This window comes from Portunus trituberculatus, chromosome 46, assembly GCF_017591435.1.
Source record: "Portunus trituberculatus isolate SZX2019 chromosome 46, ASM1759143v1, whole genome shotgun sequence".
NCBI classification, from domain to species: domain Eukaryota; kingdom Metazoa; phylum Arthropoda; class Malacostraca; order Decapoda; family Portunidae; genus Portunus; species Portunus trituberculatus.
In genome coordinates this window covers 1,203,552-1,224,961 of record NC_059300.1, presented here as the reverse complement: position 1 = coordinate 1,224,961, position 21,410 = coordinate 1,203,552, and the positions used below count along the sequence as shown (strand labels likewise).

The window sequence follows — 21,410 nt, the reverse complement described above, 5'->3', positions numbered from 1 at the left end:
AGGAGACTAAAGAAGTGGTATCTATGGAAGAAGGAAGAGGTCATGGAGGAGGCAAGAAATTAAGAGTGACTAATAATAATATTGGTGGGTTGTTATCCACCATGCTGGAGGTTAGGGATTATTTGAAAGAGAAAAAGCCGGATGTAATATACATTGTTGAAACAAAACTAAGAGCGGAGATCCATGTTAATTTTAAGGAGGAGGGATATAATAGCCGGAGAAGAGACAGGAAAGGTAAAGGGGGAGGAGGAATGCTAATAGTGGTTCATGATAATATATGTGTGGAGGATGTGCAGTATGATGAGGGCAAGGTGGAAGTAATGGGAGTAACAATAAATCAAAACAGGAATTGAGAAAAGAAAAAAACTTAGTTACATATGTGCCACCTAAGACAAATCCATGGGGAACTGAGGAACATAAAGATATGCAAAGAGAGGTGATTAAGTGCTTAGATGATATGTTAAGAAGAGATGGAAGAATACTTTTAGTTGGAGACTTTAACTGTAAAAAAATAAACTGGAGAGAGATCAAAGTAATGGATAATGCTGGACAGTGGAACGAAGAAGTGTTACAGTTGACTATGGCAAATACAATGGACCAGTGGGTGGAGGAGTCAACAAGGTACAGGGGAGAAGAAGAACCATCATTACTTGACCTAGTATTCACAAAGAAACCAGAGCCCTCTCCCAGCATACAATACCTTAGTCCAATGGGAAGAAGTGATCATGTGACACTAGAGTTGGAAATACAGGAGGAGGATGGAATAAGTTACAGGGATGACTAGAAAAAAGAGAGATTGAATTATGCAAGAGCAGATTTTGAAAAATTGAGGAACTTTTTTGCTGACATTGAATGGAGAAACATTATGTACAAAAAGACAATATGAGGAAAATATGAAATATTCTTACAGAAATATAATGAAGGAGTAAAGAAATACGTACCTTTTATAGAGTTCAGAAAAAAAATTCACACCTGGTGCAATGCTAGATGTGCAGATGCAAAAAAGGCAAAAGATAAAGCTTGGAAGAAATTCACAAAGCAGAGAAATGACAATAACAGATGGCAGCATAGGGATGCGAGAAATGAATATATTAGAGTAAGGAGAGAGGAAGAAAGAAACTTTGAAAAAGATTTGGTGAGTAAAAGCAAATACTAACCCAAGCTTTTCTACAAGCTCATAAATGGCAAAATGAAGAACAACGAAACAATAGAAAAAATAATAACATAACATAACATAACATAACATAAATAATAGGATAACAAAGGGCCACCAGGGCCCATCTAGGTTATCCTGTATCAGTCGCACAGCGACCTCGTCATCAGTACTTAAAGATACACTTACAAGTACACAATACATTATATACTAATTCTAAATATTTGGCCCATTAACAGGGGATCATGTCTTGTTTAACTATAGTAAATTTCTTATAAAAACTATCATGCAGTGCTATACATAATTATAAATCTAATAGATTTAAATGCTTATCTAATCTGTTTTTAAACATTGTCAAACTAGTGCTATTTACAACCCTCTCTGGCAGTGCATTCCAGAAGTCTACCACCCTATGACTAAAGAAATATTTTCTTATATCTAACCTGCAGCCTTGCTTTCTAATCTTCCTGCCATTATTTCTAGTCCTACTTCCCTCTAAGGTAAAGAAAGATTTCGCATCTATGTAGTTTGTATCTGAGAACATTTTAAATAACTCTATCATATCCCCTCTTATACATCTCCTCTCAAATGAAAACATGTTTAATTCCTTTAATCTATCTCTTTACTCCAGGTGCTTTAATGCTGGTATCATCTTAGTTGCTCTTCTCTGAACTGCTTCTAACATGTTGATATCCTGCCTATAATGGGGTTACCGGGCCTGTATGCAATACTCTAAATGGGGCCTAACATAGGAATTATATAAGCTACGCACCACTTCCTTACTTTTATAACTAACATTTCTATTTATAAAACCCAGGATCCTATTTGCCCTATTTCTTGCTTCTAAACATTGCTTTGAAAATTTCATAGTCCTGTCTATCACTACTCCTAAATCCTTTCCCTCCTCTACTGCCTCTAGCCAACATCCCTCCATCTCATAGCTAAAGTTTGTGTTGTCTTTACCTAAATGCATAACCTGACACTTTTTAAAATTAAACTCCATCTGCCACCTGTCTGCCCATGCTATCAGCCTGTCCAGGTCTTGTTGTATTCTGTAATTGTCCTTTTCACCCTGTACTGCACATGCTATCTTAGTATCATCTGCAAACTTTGATACTTTGCTACTAATTCCTATATCTAAATCATTAATGTACACCAAGAAAAGAAGAGGTCCTAGCACTGATCCTTGGGGTACCCCACTAACCACTACCTTCCACTCAGACATATTAAAGGAGGGAAGACATACCAAACAGAGAAGGAAATGTGTGAAATAATGAATGAGAGCTTCAAGACGGTGTTCACTGTTAAAGATTTTACAGAACCTATTAGGACATTACATTGCCATGAATTACAGGAAATCACAGTGCACAAAGAGGATATTATAAGATTATTGGATAATTTAGATGTCAGAAAAGCAATGGGGTCGGATGATGTATCAGGCTGGGTGCTAAAAGAATGTAAAGAGATCCAATTTGGGAAATAAGTACAAGTTCACTAAATGAAAGGAAAGTTCCACTAGAATGGAAAAGAGCCAACATAATACTGATATTTAAAGGGGGAAAAGGCAACTGAGCCATTAAATTACATACCGGTATCACTTACAAGCATTATGGGAAAGTTGTGTGAAATAATTATCAAAGATAAATGGGTTAAACATCTAGAAGAAGAACAAGTCCTAACAAACAGACAAATTAGGTTCAGGACAGGACGGTCATGTGTGTCGAATTTATTAAGCTTCTACTCGAGAGAAATAGAAAGACTGGATAACAGAGATGGATGGGTGGACACAGTATACCTGGACATAAAAAAAGGCTTTTGATAAAGTCCCTCATGGAAGACTACTTTGGAAACTAGAGAACATAAGAGGACTGTGAAGAACTTTGTTAGAATGGATAAGGGATCTTGGGGTAAAGTAACAAGCAGAGTGCCACAAGGGTCAGATTTGCAGTTGGAGAAACAGTTCATTAGTATATTTGCTGATGATGCAAAGCTACTAAGAGTTATCATAACCCGTGAGGACTGTTTGCTGTTACAGGATGATATAAACAAGATCTATGAGTGGAGTAAGAAGTGGAAATTGGAGTTCAATGCCAAGAAATGTCATGTAATGGAACTAGGAAAGAGCAAAAGAAGACCAGTATGGAACTATTTGATGGGAGAGGAACAAGTAATGAAGACTAAAGAAGTAAAAGATCTGGGAGTGATTATAAAGGAAAATCTGAACCCCCAAAAACACATAAGCATGATATTTGGTATATCATGTGAAATGTTGACTAATATAAGAGTGTGTTACGTTCACCGGTTAAACTGGTAAGATTGGCATCGGAGAGCCGGTGAACAATAACAATAAAAAAAAAACTGCAGGTTCAACTGGTGAGGAAATGCAAAAGGGGGTCACTTTAAAAAGCTAATTTAATAACCCATAATGAAATTGACACATATATAACAAGAAACATGAAACACAGATATATAACATGAAACACAGGAAAATGACATACACATATACATATAACACAGTAATAAATACAACAATAAAGAACCCAACTTAATACCTAACAATAATCCTAATCCTATATAGAGGCAATGTGGAAAACACGGACAAGGGGAAGTGATACTTATGCGGTGTCGCATTGGTGAAATGCTGGGTGATGGTTGATCCCACGAGGCGTTGTGTTCACTGGTTGAGGCTTGGATCTCAACTTCCAATCCAGAAAACCAAGAGCTGGCTCAACACTTTCGGTTGAGTCGAAAGGGGCCGCGTGAATCCAACTTCGGGACAGTAGCGGGGCTTCATGAAACGGTGACGTGGAGGGTTCATGAAACGGTGGCGTGGAAGGGGAGGCGGAGAGGTGACGAACGAGGTAACAAGCGGAGGAGGTGATGGTAGTGGAGTATGTTACGGGCGGGCCGTAACATTTCCTCCCCCCTAAGACCTCCGTAATGGGCTCATGAAGGAGGTGAGACGGGAGATCTTGATAAGGCGTCGGCGATGATGTTGTCCACCCCCTTGATATGGTGGACTTCCAAGTTGAAGGGTTGAGTTAACAAGGCCCACCTAAGAATGCGTTGGTTTCGGTTCCTCATGGCGTAAAGGAAGGCCAGAGGATTGTGGTCGGTGAAGACCTTCGTGATGTGAGGACCAGGATGAAGATAGCACTCAAAACGTTGGAGCGCCAGGACGAGTGCCAGAGCCTCCTTCTCGATGGTGGAGTAGTTGAGTTGATGGTGTTTCAGTTTCGCGGAGTGATAGGCGATGGGATGGAGGATGCCGCTTGTAGGGTCCGTTTGTAGTAGGACAGCACCCACTCCAACTCCACTCACGTCCACTTGTAGATGGAAGGGGCGGGAGTGATCCGGCGTCCAGACCACTGGTTCCGAGGAGAAACGCCTTGAAGTGTTGGAAGGCTTGGTCACAGGTCGGGGTCCAGTGGAAGGGGACGGAAGTGCTGATAAGGTTCGTCAGGGGGGCGGCCAGGGTGGAGAAGTTCTTACAGAAGCGTCTGTAAAAACCAGCCATCCCCAAGAACCTCATGAGAGCTTTCCTGGTGGTAGGAACAGGGAAACCAAGGATGGCCTCCACGTTAGCTCTCTTGGGGTGAACCTTGCCGTTCCCCACCACATGTCCCAGGTAGACCACCGTAGACTTCCCGAAGGTGGACTTGGCCAGGTTGATTGTAAGCCCGGCTTCCTGCAACCGACCCATCAGCCTCCGAAGACGGGTCAGATGTGTCGCCCAGTCGTCTGCAGTCACCACCAGGTCGTCCAGATATGCAGATGTTCCCTCCAAGTCCTGAGTGATGTAATTTATAGCCCTCTGGAAGGTGGCGGGAGTATTAGACAAGCCAAAGGGCATCACCGTGTATTGGTATAGTCCGAAGGGGGTGATGAAGGCGGATATTATTTGGGCCTCGTCCGAGAGGGGAATCTGGTAGTAACCTTTAAGCAAGTCTATAGTGGTTACAAATTTGGCTACTCCTATACTATCTATAAGGTCCTCTATCAAGGGCAATGGGTAGGAGTCTGGCACCGTCACTTTATTTAATTTCCTGTAGTCGGTGCAAAATCGACTACTACCATCTGGCTTAGATGTTAACAGGCAGGAGAAGCCCAGGAGATATACTAGGTTCTGCAAGGTGATGACAGAGCAGATAGTCTACCTCTTTTTCATCAAGTCTCTTTTAATGGGTGAAATGCGATAGGCTGGTTGTCTTATAGGCTTGATGTCATTAGATATTAATGTTATGTCATGTTGGATAGTATTACAAACTCCTGGAAGGTCACCTGTGATTTCAGAAAAGTCTAGCAATAACTTCTTAAGATCAGACTGTTGTGAAGGTGTTAAGGAAAGAAACACCTCATCAAGGTTGGACATGATTTGGCTGTTTGAGGGGCGTCCTTTAGGTGACGAGAAGAGGAATTCGATGTCGGACTCTTCCTCGGGGGGCACAGGATCAGACTCCTTCCCTACCAGACATACAGATACAGGTCGTCCTCTGGTTCTCTGGAGTGGTAAGGTTTCATTAGATTATTATGAACTAGTTGGGAATCCTTACGACGGTCAGGAGTGTGGACCACATAATTTAATGGACTTAGTTTTTGAGCCACAATATAAGGTCCCATGAACTTACTGTGAAGAGCATTGCCTGGAGTGGGGAGAAAAAGTAAAACCTTGTCTCCTGGTTTGAAACTTCTCATGACAGATTTGGGAAGAGAATTCTGTTGCATTTTAGTTTGAGATTTGAGGAAGTTTGATTTAGCAAAAGATCTGACTTCACTGATTTTATTCTTAAGGTTACTGATGTAGTCAGACACACTGAGGCTTGAAGGAGTATTTTGAGTAAACCATTGATCCTTTAATATTTTGAGAGGCCCCCTGATCTGTCTACCATAGAGTAATTCAAAAGGGAGTAACCTAAAGAATCTTGAGGAGATTCTCTTAAAGCGAAGAGAAGGAAAGAAATACTTTCATCCCAGTCTCCTTGATGCTCCAAGCAATACTTCTTCATCATGGATTTTAATGTTTGGTGAAACCGCTCCAGACAGCCTTGGGATTGGGGGTGGTAAGCCGAGGAGGTAACATGGTCAATGTTTAGCTCATTCACTATCTGTTGGAAAAAATGGCTAGTGAAATTGCTACCCTTGTCAGACTGAATTTGTTTTGGAATTCCTACCGAGGTGAAAAAATTTATTAGATGTTTTACAATGGTCTTTGATGTGATGTTCTTAAGAGGGAATGCTTCAGGGTACCTGGTAGTGGGATCCATGAGGGTTAACAAATACTGATTCCCTCGTTTGGTTTTGGGTAAGGGCCCTACGCAGTCTAGAATGATCTTTTCGAAGGGCTCCGTCTGAACTGGAATAGGCGTCAGAGGAGCTGGCACAAGGCGTTCGTTAGGCTTACCCACAACTTGACATATGTGACATGTTTTTACATAGTGTGACACATCCTTTTCATTCCTGGCCAAAAAAATGTTGAAGAGCCTTCTTGTAGGTTTTTTGGATGCCTAGATGACCTGACAATCCATCATGAGCTAGTTCTATAATGGCTGGTCTTACAGACAAGGGATGACAACTTGATGTGTTTCTGACCAGGTGTCTAGTTGTTTCAGTTCAGGAGATCTGTAGGCACGCATCAGGACTCCTTCCTGATAATAAAAACAAGGCAATTTAGACATATCCTTTGTCTCACTGGCCACATGTCTGATCTTAGCCAAAGTGAGATCCTGTTCCTGAGCATTAATCAAATTCTCCTTTGAAATGATGTTATTATACAAGTTGTCAGTAGAGGCAATCATTGGTGGAGGAGGTGATGAAAGGACTTGGACTGAGACCTGGTGACTGCACACACTGGGAAGAAGTGAGGGATGTTTCGTCCAGGGTCTTAGTGGGACTTTCTGTTAAGGGAGAATCAAGAACAATTAAGTTTGGAACAGCCAAGTTACCCGCAAGATCATTACCCAGTACAAGATGTACCCCCGGTACTGGCAGTTCACCAGGTTTAATGGCTACCTCAACCTCTCCTGAAATGAACGGGCACTGTAAGCTAATATTAGCCAAAGGATAGGAGAGCTGTGATTCGAGACCTGTAAGGATCACCTTCTCCCCAGTGAAAGCCTGTTTGATGTTAGGGATGACATCTTCCCTTAAAATGGATTGGGCAGCACCTGTATCACGCAGAACCTTGATATTTATTGTCTTGTCTTTACCATCAGTCAGGGACACTTTACCTTGATACATGTACGAGTCATAAAGTTCTAGAGGAGAGTTGACAGGGTTAGCTAGGACCACTGGTTTCTTGTTCTCAAATGTGTTAGGTCTAGGGGACACAAAAGAAAATTGACGTTGAGAACCCTTGCAATTTGGGTGTCTACATTTCTGGATCGTGTGACCTGGCTTCTTACAGTATGTACACCAGGGGGAATTATATGCATTTGGCGAGAATCCGGTTGGCTTACCACCCGCCCCCAAAACCTTCCCCAAAGGAGGACCTAACATTAGACAGTGAACCACGACCTCTACTACCCAGGGATCCCATCAACAAAGCAAACGCATCAGCCACTTTAGCGGCAGACATAAGATCACTCTCTCCCCGTTCTTCCACATGCCTCAGAATATTAAAAGGTAACTTGTTCTTCCATTCTTCCAGGACCATTAGATTGAGCAACTCCGAAAAGGTGGTAATGTTAAGGGCGGCTAACCATTTCTTAAATTGTCTTAGTTTCTCACTAGCGAATTCAACATAGGTGTGAGAGTCTGGTTTTACATATTTTTGAAATTGCTGTCTGTATCCATCAGAAGTGATAGAGTAGGCGTCTAGAATGTTACCTTTGATCTCTTCATATTCTACCTCATCACTAAGGCCGTTGTATACCCTATAAGCTTTTCCTACTAGCTTAGGGACAAGGAGAGACACCCACTGATCCTTGGGCCATTTATTCCTATTAGCAATGCTCTCAAAAGCACGAAATGACCTGTCAACATCAGATTCATCAAAAGGGGGAACTAGCGGAGCAGCTGTAGCAGGATTAAAGCTTGCTAACTGTTTCTTTATATCTATTTCTTCCCCTCTAAACTTAGCGTCATTTCGTAGGGCTAACTCCTGAATTTCTAACTCTTTCTCCTGCCTTCTAAGTTGTAACTGAAATTCTCTCTCTTTATCTTCTTTTTCTGCCTGTAGTTGCATTTGTCTTTTCCGTAATTCTCTCTCTTCTTTTTTTTCCCGTAGTTCTCTCTCTTTATCTTTATCTTCTTTTCTGCCTGTAATTGCATTTCTTTCGCTTCTTTTTCTGCCTGTAGTTGCATTTGTTTTTCATGCAGCCGGTATTCTAGTCTAAGCTTCTCAATTTCCCATTGACTTATCCTACTCTTATACTGTTCTTCCTGGGGACTGTGTATTATAGTCCTCGTAGAGGCTGACATGGGAGTTAACTCTTCTATGGCATTTCCTAGCAACTGACCTTCTTGCACTAGATGTTCAACAACTACATTCTTAATGACCTCTTTAGTCATCTGAGACATGATGGGAACATCAAAATGTTTAGCGATGGTCTTCCATTGGTCCTTCTTTATATTAGCATCTTTAAGTTGTTCCAGAGAAGGGTCGGCACAAAAATCTTCAACATTAAACTGAGCGGAAGCCATCTTAAATAGATGTTAAACCACAAAAAAAAAAAAAATGATAAGCGAATTACTTAAGTGAGGAACTTGGCAGAGTGATAATAAAGGCAACCTTGAAATTACCTAGATTATACTTAAGTAAACACTTATGAGTACAATCACTAATGAGGGTAAACTAGAGTTACGGCATTAAGAGGATCCGGATTACTCTAGTTACGAGACTTGAGAGTGAGGAGCGAATGTACTGAAACTTGTTATTGATAAGGAGGCGGATTAGTCTGAGAGACTAGTTAAAATGGCCGATTCTAACTAGCGAGAAAAATGATCCGCGAAGTGAGGGATTGAGGGTTCGCATGAACATATGATGATCCCAACACTTGGATAACACTTATTACACACCTGCCTATGTGCAAAAATAGAGATAAGTGCTATCGGTGAACACGCCTTTCTACCTGGTTTCCTGCTCTACCACTGCTATGCGATACCAATGAAAGTCACGAAGCACGTTTAACCCAAAAGGAGCCACTTGATCGCACAAAGGTAAATTTAAACCACACGCAGAGTAAGTCACAGAAAAAACACATCAGAGTCACAACACCACAGAAACACAAGCAATCACAGAAAAAAAGTCACTGGAAAATGGAACACTGAACATGGGTTATAATGGTCCTGTCACGGTCGCCAATTGTTACGTTCACCGGTTAAACTGGTAAGATTGGCATCGGAGAGCTGGTGAACAATAACAATAAAAAAAAACACTGCAGGTTCAACTGGTGAGGAAATGCAAAAGGGGGTCACTTTAAAAAGCTATTTTAATAACCCATAATGAAATTGACACATATATAACAAGAAACATGAAACACAGATATATAACATGAAACACAGTTAAATGACATACACATATACATATAACACAGTAATAAATACAACAATAAAGAACCCAACTTAATACCTAACAATAATCCTAATCCTATATAGAGGCAATGTGGAAAACACGGACGAGGGGAAGTGATACTTATGCGGTGTCGCAGTGGTGAAATGCTGGGTGATGGTTGATCCCACGGTAGACCCAAGAGGTGTTGTGTTCACTGGTTGAGGCTTGGATCTCAACTTCCAATCCAGAAAACCAAGAGCTGGCTCAACACTTTCGGTTGAGTCGAAAGGGCGTGAATCCAACCGGGACAGTAGCGGGGCTTCATGAAACGGTGACGTGGAGGGTTCATGAAACGGTGGCGTGGAAGGGGAGGCGGAGAGGTGACGAACGAGGTAACAAGCGGAGGAGGTGATGGTAGTGGAGTATGTTACGGGCGGGCCGTAACAAGTGGCATTTCAATTCATGGACAAAGATATAATGAAAAAAATCATCACAAGCATGATGCATCCAAAGCGGGAATATGCAGCTGTGGTATGGTCTTTGAACTCTATAAAAGATATAATAAGATTAAAACAGATACAGAAGATTGCAATAAAGATAGGACCTAACATATGAAGAGTGGCTGAAGGAAATGGGACTACCAACCTTACAAGATAGAAGAGAACAAGTGGATCTAATAACAATGTACAAGATAGTCAATGGCATTGAAAAGATAGACAAGGAAGACCTGGTGCTGTTGACAGAAGAAGATGGAAGGACAATAGGTCATGTAAAGAAGATCAGGATGAGGCACTGTGTGAAGGATATTGGAAGATACAGTTTTCCACGCAAAACATTAATAAGTGGAATGCATTGAATAATGAAGTTGTTACAGCACATAATGTGCATAATTTCAAGGAAAAATTGTATAGATGGAGACATGGAGACAGGACACTATGAGGCCTGCTTGAACCCTGTACAATACAACTAGGTAAATACAATTAGATAGATACACACAGAGGACCGGGGTTCAATTCCCCGGCCGGGTGGAGATATTTGGGTGTGTCTCCTTTCATGTGTAGCCCCTGTTCACCTAGCAGTGAGTAGGTACGGGATGTAAATCGAGGAGTTGTGACCTTGTTGTCCCGGTGTGTGGTGTGTGCCTGGTCTCAGGCCTATCCGAAGATCGGAAACAATGATCTCTGAGCTCGTTCCATAGGGTAACGTCTGGCTGTCTCGTCAGAGAGTGCAGCAGATCAAACAGTGAAACACGGAAGGAAGGAAGAACCTTTAAATTACAGACCAGTATCACTAACTAGTGTAATATGTAAGATGTGTGAAAAAATAATAAAGAAACAATGGATCGAGTTCCTTGAAGACAAGAAATTGATATCAAATTGCCAATTTAGCTTTAGAAAAAGATGGACGTGTGTAACTAATTTATTGAGTTTCTGTTCTAGAATAGTTGATAGAGTACAAGAGAGAGAGGGATGGGTTGACTGTATTAATTTGGATTTAAAAAAGGCGTTTGACAAAGTGCCACATGCAAGATTACTATGGAAGTTAGAGGAGAAGGGTGGCTTAAAAGGAAGGACGTTGAGATGGATAGAAAATTATTTGAGGGGCAGAGAAATAAGGACGGTAGTTAAAGATATGAAGTCAAACTGGAGAGCAGTAGAAAGCGGAGTGCCACAGGGGTCAGTATTGGCACCAATACTTTTCCTCATTTATATTAACGACATGCCAGAAGGAGTGAACAGCTACATAAATCTGTTTGCAGATGATACAAAACTGTGCAGAGTTATAAAGCAAAAGGAGGATTGTGAAATACTGCAAAAAGATCTAAATAAGATCTGGGAATGGAGTAAGAAGTGGGAAATGGAATTCAATGTGAACAAAAGCCATGGAAATGGGAAAGAGTGAAAGACGACCCGTGGGAATCTATAAGATGGGAGATGGAGTAGAACTGGAGAAAGTTAAAAAGGAAAAGGACTTAGGAGTGACGATGGAAGAAAACAATCAACCAGTAAGCCATATTGATAGAATTTTTAGAGAAACATATAATTTGCTGAGGAATATTGGAGTAGCATTTCACTACATGGACAAAGAAATGATGAAGAAATTCATAAGTACTATAATAAGACCCAGATTGGAATATGCAGGAGTAGTGTGGACCCCTCATAAAAGAAACACATAAGGAAATTGGAGAGGCTACAAAAAATAGCTGCAAGAATGGTTCCAGAATTTGAAGGGATGACATATGAGGAGAGACTAAAGGCTATGGATCTACCAACCCTGGATCAAAGAAGGGAGAGAGGAGACCTGATACAAGTTTATAAATTGATCAATGGAGTGGACCAAGTGGATAATGAGAAACTGATCCTGAGAGAAGAATATGACATCCGAAGCACAAGATCGCATAGTAAAAAGCTGAGAAAAGGAAGATGTCTGAGAGATATTAAAAAATATAGTTTCCCGCAGAGATGTATTGAGACGTGGAACAGTTTAAATGAAGAAGTAGTGTCTGCAATGAGTGTGCATACTTTTAAAGTAAGATTGGATAAGTGTAGATATGGAGACGAGGCCACACAAGCATAAAGCCCAGGCCCTGTAAAACTACAACTAGGTAAATACACAGACACACACACACACATAGACGGGATTTTATCAAGTAAATTAGAATTAAGAGATTACATAAGGAAAGAAAATCCAGATATTGTATGCCTGGCTGAAACAAAATTAAATGAGGCAATCAAAATAGATTTGGATAATAGGTATAATGTATGGAGAAGAGACAGAGTGGGTAAAGGAGGAGGAGGAGTCATGATTACATTAAGGAAAGAGATAGTGATAAATGAAATGGAATGTGGGGAAGGAAAAGCAGAAGTATTGTATATTAAGATGCATATTGATAAAAAAGAGATAACAATCATTGTAACATATGTGCCACCAAAAACAAATTCATGGACCAATCAAGAATATAAAGACATGATAGATGACACAATAAGGAGTCTGATGAGAATCGTTAAAGAAAGGAGAAAAGTGATATTAGTAGGAGGTTTCAACTGTAAAGAAGTGGACTGGGAAAATTATGAAAGTGGTATGGGGGAAGAAGCCTAGGGAGAAAGATTCTTCAACCTAATGATAGACAATATGATGGACCAGAGAGTAAAGGAATGCACAAGATTCAGAGGAAACGACGAGTCGGCGAGATTGGACCTAGTTTTTACAAGGGGTATAACAAATGAATGACGATATAAGATATAAGTGCCCATTGGGAAAGAGTGACCATGCAATATTAGAAATAGATATAGAAGAAGGAAAGGAAGATAGAGACGATTCATACAAAGGAGACCGATTAAATTACAGAAAGGCTGATATTGAGAATCTCAAGAACTATTTTAAAAACGTAGACTGGGAGGAGATGGAAAACTCAGAGACAATGCAAGACAAATATAACTTATTTTTGGAAATATACAAAACAGGAGTCAGGGAATATGTCCCAAAATATAGACCAAAAGAAGAAGGAAAGAAAGATTGGTTAAATGCAAGGTGTGCTAGTGCAAAGGAGAAAAGAGATGGAGCATGGAAAAGGTGGAGGAGAAATAGGAATCCAACAAATAAGGAAAACTTCAAGGCGACCTGTGGGAATCTATAAGATGGGAGATGGAGTAGAACTGGAGAAAGTCAAAAAGGAAAAGGACTTAGGAGTGACGATGGAAGAAAACAATCAACCAGTAAGCCATATTGATAGAATTTTTAGAGAAACATATAATTTGCTAAGGAATATTGGAGTAGCATTTCACTACATCGACAAAGAAATGATGAAGAAATTGATAAGTACTATAATAAGACCCAGATTGGAATATGCAGGAGTAGTGTGGACCCCTCATAAAAAGAAACACATAAGGAAATTGGAGGCTACAAAAAATAGCTACAAGAATGATTCCAGAATTTGAAGGGATGACATATGAGGAGAGACTAAAGGCTATGGATCTACCAACCCTGGAACAAAGAAGGGAGAGAGGAGACCTGATACAAGTTTATAAATTGATCAACGGAATGGACCAAGTGGATAATGAGAAACTGATCCTGAGAGAAGAATATGACATCTGAAGCACAAGATCTCATAGTAAAAAGCTGAGAAAATGAAGATGTCTGAGAGATATTAAAAAATATAGTTTCCCGCAGAGATGTATTGAGACGTGGAACAGTTTAAATGAAGTAGTGTCTGCAACGAGTGTGCACACTTTTAAAATAAGATTGGATAAGTGTAGATATGGAGACGGGGCCACACGAGCATAAAGCCCAGGCCCTGTAAAACTACAACTAGGTAAATACACACACACACACACACACACACACACACACACACACACACACACACACACACACACACACACACACACACACACACACACACACACACACACACACACACACACACACGAGAGCCATCGTCGAGGATGGACGTGTCTGAACAGCTCACAGAGAGTGCTACAAAAGGACTGGACCCAGGCCTAGATGTATGTACAGGGGGAGGGATAGCCATAGTGTTCTCTTTTGTCCAAATGAAATAAGTGTTAGATTATGTATAGCCAAGAATAGATAAAGTGAGAGACATGGATCCAGGTAGCGCTGCTAGGCGCATGGAGGAACCAAAACATACACTGGCCGAAAATCAATGTTATATAGAAACACCTATTGGTTTAAGAAAACTGATTGAGGATACTATGGATAAGGATTTCTCGGGTTTCCGAGATGAACGAGGAAATACGAGGAGACTTGTAAATGTAGAGAGAGAATTAAGATATTTGAAGAAGGCGATGTCCAGTCTCATGGACAAACATGACCGACTGGTAACAGAAAAAATAGCATTGAAATTGAGAATAACTGAATGTGAAAAGGTCAGTGGAATAAACCAGGAATTAAAAGAGGAGATTTTAGAAATAAGGAAGCAAAATGACGCTCTAAAAACCACATGCCAGAACTAACAGGATAAAGTGCAGCAAGGGGTTACAGACAGGATTGAAGGTGGTCTAGGTGAAAACAAATTGAAAGAACTAAGAAATGAATGGAAACAAGAACAAGAGGAGGAAAAAGTCAAATTTTCAGAAGTGGTAAAGAGACAAATTCAGGAGAACACAAAAGTTGCTGTAATCAAAGTTATCAAAGAAAAGGAAAGTGTAGTGCGGGATGCAGTAGACAAGAAAAAAAGCTTTGTGATCTACGGGATGAGAGAAAAGAAAAATCCAAATAAATTCACAAGAGAACATGAAGAAAGGGAAATGGCCAAAACGTTTATCAAAATGGTTTAAAACAGCACACAAGAATTTGACCAGGAGATGGAGGAAGTTTTTAGGCTGGGAAGGTACACTGAAGGGGGTAAGAGACCAATGAAGGGGAAAATGAGATTTCAAGTGGCTGTAGAAGAAATAATGGGTAGAAAAGGAAAGTTAGCCGATGATGCCGATCACAAGGAAATATGGATAAAAAAAAATAGGAACTTAGCCTCACTTCTTAGCACTTTCTCGTTTTCCCTTTCCTCTAAGAAGTGAGGCTAAGGAAAAAAACGAGAAAAGGACAGACATAGAGAAGAATTTTTACTGGAGGGTTCTGGATATGAGACTAAAGAAGTGGTACTTAAGGAAAAAAGAGGAGATCGTGGAGGAGGCAATAAATTAAGAGTGACTTATACTAACATAGATGGTTTGTTATCAAGTATATTGGAAGTTCGGGATTATTTGAAAGAGAAAAAGCCAGATGTAATGTGTATCGTTGAAACAAAACTGAAGAATGAGATACATGTCAACTTTAAAGAGGAAGGATATAATACCTGGAGGAGGGACAGAAGGGATAAAGGGGGAGGAGGAGTGCTAATAATGGTTTGTGATAACATTTGTGTGAAGGATGTGCAATATGGAGTGGACAAAGTGGAAGCATTGGGAGTAACAATCAGAACAGAAGATTTGAAGAAGAGAGAAATTATAGTTACATATGTTCCACCAAAGACTAATACATGGGGATCACAAGAGCATAAAGATATGCAAAGAGAAACGATATAGTATCTGGATAACATGATAAGAAGAGATAGAAGAATACTCTTAGTTGGAGACTTTATCTGTAAAAAAATAAACTGGAGAGAGATGGAAGTAATGGACAATGCTGGGCAGTGGAGTGAGAAAGTGTTACAGATGTCTATGGTTAATACAATGGACCAGTGGGTAGAAGAGTCAACAAGATACAGGAGGGAAGAGGAGCCATCGTTACTTGACCTAGTCTTCACAAAAAAAACCGGAGTCCCTTCCAATCATACAATACCTTAGTTCAATGGGGAAAATTGATCATGTGACATTAGAGATGCAAATGCAGAAGGAAGATGAGATAAGATACAGAGAGGACCATAAAGGAGAGAGATTAGATTATGCAAGAGCAGATTTTGAAAAACTAAAGAGTTATTTTGCTGATATTGAGTGGAGTAATGTTATGTGCAGGAAGACTGTACAAGAGAAATATGACATTCTTACAGGAATACAATGAAGGAGTAAAAAAGTTTGTTCCTGTTTATAGAATTCAGAAAAAATACATACATGGTACAATGCTAGATGCTTACAAGCAAAAAAGGCAAAGGATAAAGCGTGGAAAAAACTTTTAAAGCAGGGAAATTACTATAATACTCGGCAGTACAAAGATACTAGAAATGAATATATTAGAGTAAGGAGAGAGGAAGAAAGAAAGTTTAAGAAGGATATAGTGGATAAAAGCAAGGATGAATCCAAACTTTTCTACAAGTTTATAAACGGCAAAACAAAGAATAAGGAAACAATTGAAAAAATAATTAAAGAAGGAAAGACATACCATAGAAAGAAATGTGTGAAATAATGAATGAAAGCTTCAAAACGGTATTCACTGAAGAAGATGACTTCACAGAACCTAATAGGACATTGAATTGCCTAGGATTACAGGAAATTGCAGTTCATAAAAAGGATATTGGAAGATTACTGTAGAAGTTGGAAGTCAGAAAAGTAATGGGGCCAGATGGTGTATCAGGCTGGGTGTTAAAAGAATGTAAAGAGCAATTACTGGAGCCAATTTGGGAAATAATTAAAAGTTCAATAAATGAAGGGAAAGTTCCACTAGAGTGGAAGAGAGCCAATGTAGTACCAATATTTAAAGGAGGAAAGGCAAAAGAACCACTAAACTAAGACCAGTGTCACTTACAAGTGTCTTAGGGAAGTTATGTGAAATATTTCAATCATCAAAGAAAAATGGGTTAAATTTCTAGAAGAGGAGCAGGTCATATCAAACAGATAATTTGGGTTCAGGACAGGGCAGTCATGTGTATCAAACTTATTAAGCTTCTACTCCAGGATCATTGCAGGACTTGAAAACAGAGATGGATGGGTAGACACAGTATACCTGGACATTAAAAAGGCATTTGATAAAGTCCCTCATGGAAACTTCTTTGGAAACTAGAGAACATAGGAGGAATGCGTGGAACCTTGCTTGAATGGACAAGAGATTATTTGAAGGATAGAGAAATGAGAACTGTGATCAGAGATACATACTCATCTTGGAGTAAAGTAACTAGCGGGGTGCCACAAGGGTCATTATGTTTCAAGTTTATGTAAATGACATTCACCTTGGTGTAAACAGCTATATGAATTTATTCGCTGATGATACAAAGCTGCTAAAAGTTATCAAAACCAGAAAGGACTGTATTCTGCTACAGGAAGATATAAATAAGATCTATGAATGGAGCAAGAAATAGAAATTGGAGTTTAATGCCAAAAAATGTCACATAATGGAACTAGGAAAGAGTAAGAGAAGACCAGTATGGAACTATCTGATGGGAGAGGAGCAAATAACAAAGACTAAAGAGGAAAAAGATCTTGGAGTGATCATACAAGAAAATCTGAGCCCTGATAAACACATAAACAAGATATTTTGACTATCATATAGGATGTTGACTAATATAAGAGTGGCATTTCATTACATGGATAAAGATATGATGTAAAAATCATCACAAGCATGATACGCCCAAGGCTGGAATATGCAGCAGTGGTATGGTCTCCGAGTTCTAAAAAAGATATAAGAAAGCTGGAAAGGATACAGAAGATTGCTACTGTAGCAGGGCGTAACTCAAAACACTGTTCTCCCAATTGCAGTTTATTACAGAGCACAGAACTAGCAGCACAGCAGGCACCACAGTCTTGGTGATCACACGTCTCCAACGTCGTGTCTCCCTCCTCTCATGGCCGTCTCCTCCACTGGCACGGCGGCAACACATGTAGGGAGTCCCACGCACTCGTAAGGGCCCACAACTCGCCCACACTGGCTCCTCATGCTTGATCCGTCGCTCGTGCCTCTCCTGCGGCACGACCTCGCACACAATCTTCGCTGGACAGAACAGGGGTAGTGGTGTGTATGGCGGTTGGTGTCCGTCTCGCGCTGTGCTGGCTAGCCCGGAAAACATCGCCTCCTCTCATAGCTGCCGGCAAGAGCCACGTCAGTTTGGGGGGTAAACTACCTTAATTTAACCACAAACGAGCGGTAGTGAGCCAACAACACTCCGTCAGTCCACACTCCCCCCTGATATCTAAATCACCCAGGCACTCAGTCACCCATCTTCCACAAGCCCTCAATCACACAGCAGACACCTGGTAGATTGTTTGATTCTAGCAGAACGCCTCAGCACCACACTCCCAACATCTTCACCGTTTCTCTCGGGTCCTCCTCCTCACGCTGCTCTTCTGGAGTAGGAAACGTAACCACCAGATCCTCGCAGTTATTGTCCGAGTTGCCTACTACTCTGTCCTGGTGTCTTGGTGGTGAAACGCGATGTCGCAGATCACGAACGTGACGAGGTGTACCATCAACTTCGGCGACTTGATCCGATACCACTCCAGTCACGACGCCCTCTTTGTATTGCTCGTCGCAGCGCACGCCGGGAGGCTTTACCCAAACTTCTTCTCCTGTATACATGGTGAGGGTTGTTTTCTACTGCAGGGTTGCTTCTGCTCGCGTCTTCTCCCCGCACTCTCACCGAATACCCGTACAACATGCTCGCAGGCGCAGAGGTAGGCGAGCAGTCATCCCCGGGCGTGATGTTGTAGAGGTACACCGCTTCTGCTATGGAGCATCCTTTTCTTGCCGCGATGACCTTCACTGTCCTGTGACACCTCTCAACGACACCATTTCCAGACGGTGAATATGCTCCCCGGAAGTGCATATTCACGTTCCAACGCAAGGCAAACTGAGCGAACAACTTGCTGCGGAAGGCGGTGTCATTGTCAGTCAGAATCTCATCCGGGCCCCGCTCACAGAAAACTGCTTCCAACTGCTCGATGATGTTATCGCTCGTTTGTAGCCTCAGCGGGCGCCAGATGGTGAAGCGAAGGCCCGCAGTCGATGGCGTGAGATATGACCTTCCTCTACAGTGCGTGATATCCATCCCAACCCGCTGCCAGATTCCCTCCACCGACAGGTTGCCTTTACTCCACTTCACTGGCGCTGGGTCTATAGACTGGCATATCTGGCAGGAAGCGACAACAGCACGCACCTGTTCTTTCGTCACTGCCGCGTTGACTCGTTTACAGTACAGCGTTCTTCTTACCCCAGGGTGGCCACGGAATGGTGGATGTCCGTCACTAATTGGTCAAGGGACGTTTCGACAGCTGCCACACACACTGGCGGTGGTTCCATGACGTTGGCCGCGGACGTCCTTAACCATCGCTGTGGCACGCGGGTGAGGACATCTGCCTTGTTCTCGCTTGAGGGCACCAGAGAAACTGTGAGGACGAGTCCGCACTCCTTAACCAGAGACATCACGATCTCGAGTCGTCGGCGAATCAGCATCTCGCTGGCAGCTTTTGTTTTTAGCCTTGCTCGTCCAGTGAGGCAGTCATTAATCCAGCGGTGGACAGTAGAGGAATCAGTCACCAATTCAACCTTACTCATCTTCCATGCCAGAGCAAGGTTGAGTCCTTTGATGACCGCATCAAGTTCAGCCATGTTGATATGGCTGGCGCCGTCAGGACGCAACCAGCAGGCGTCCTCGACGATCTTACCTTCCACCTCGACTGCTGCTCCCATAGCTAAGGAGCTAGCGTCCACCCACACTTTTGCCTCTGTTCCTCCTACATCCCATCTTCCTCGAACAGGGTCGTCCTTCAGTAACTTCCCTGCTATTTCCTCCAGGATACTTCGCAGGCCGGCATCGACGATGATGTCATCCCAGGTGTGCGTAGCCGCCTCTTCTTTTCATGTAGGCCGCTGCCGCTCTCAGCCAGCCACACACTGGAAAATGGCCAGTTAACTTGCCGCAGTAAGAAAATGCTGTTCGCCGCGTCAGGCGGGTAGGCACACCACCCACCTTGCCATCACGTCCCCAGAGCAGCATGCCACTCTCCCCCCAGACCCTCAGGCCCAGCACTCGAGCGCCCTCTGTAACGCTCATAAGCCTTGGTGGTTAGGCCGTGGCGATGAAGGTGCTCCGCCACCCGACGAGCCGTGGCGATGTCCTCGTTAACGTGACGTCATCAATGTAGGCCGAGGTCCCACGTTTCACGTCGGGGTCTTGTGATAACGCAGAGCTGAGGACAGTCTTCATTATTAAGGGGGCGACGTTCAGACCAAAACCTAGACGTGTGAGGCAGTACTTTCGCCCTTTGTACATAACAGTCTGATATGGCCAGAGCGACTCGTGAATGTGCACTTGTAAGTAGGCATGCTTAAGATCTATGATGGACACATTCTTACCTTGCTTCCGCCACTCTCTTAGTCTGTCGGCGCAGACATCAGAATCTGCCGTGTAGGTGTCTATATGAGTGTTCAGCTCCCTGAAGTCAAGAACAGGCCTCACCTTTCCTTTGTTGTGCTGCACAACTGCCATAAGAGGAATCAGTCCTTTTGCAGGACCGTGCTTGTACTTGTCGTGCGGCACCAACCATCCATCTGTTATCCACTTATCCACCTCCTCCTCATACCGCGATCTTATTTCACTTGGCACAGCGTACTCCTCCACCTTGTTCAGCAAGACGCCGGGCTCGTCTCCCCCCGACCACTTCCACGCCGCCGTCCAGGTGTTACTTGCAGTATCATAGGCAACACTGAAGTCCTGTTCATCCACTTGTATGTCAGTGGTAGCGCCGGCAGCGCGCAGATCGGCGCCTTGACACCGAACCGTGCTTGCCGGTGCGCATTGACAGCAACTCCCCCCAACGCCACAACACCGTTCATCCCTAACACGAACGGGAACCCCAGGGGCTTGTCACTCACCACAAACACTTTTACGTCAACAGAGGCACCGCTGTCAAGTTGGGCGCACGACACCCGTACCCTCGCATTTCTGCTCCTCACCGCTTATGGTCAAAATAGCCACATCTTCTTTTCTCCACTTTTTGCAGCACGAGACGTGAGCCACGCACCGCGAACACCCAGTGTCCACCAGTACTGCGCGGTTCCTGTCCAGCCACACCTCAGCGATGGGTAGCGCCTCATTCACTGCTTGTCCAGAGAGGAGGCTGGCGCTGACGCCTCCCCTCCACGGTCGTTTCCGGGCATGCCAGCGATGTGGCCCAGGACACCACAGCGGTAGCACCTCACACCACGTCTTGAAGTGCGTCCAGCGCTCCTCTGGCTCCTGCCGCTATAGGTGTCTTGACGAGCCAAGCAGTCTCTGGCAAAGTGGTTCACACCATTGCAGACGAAACACCGTTGATCTGGGCCAATGTCCGTATTCCCAGCCCTGGCGCCGAGACATACTTCATGGACACCACCGGCACC

At 42.5% G+C, this 21,410-nt stretch overlaps 1 protein-coding gene across 1 annotated transcript in view; it reads left to right on the top strand.

Annotated features, from left to right (window-relative positions):
• The window catches only part of LOC123520215 (lysophospholipid acyltransferase 7-like), a 110,223-nt gene that overhangs the window by 54,028 nt on the left and 34,785 nt on the right, over window positions 1-21,410 (top strand). The gene's annotated exons all lie outside the window — the stretch shown is intronic.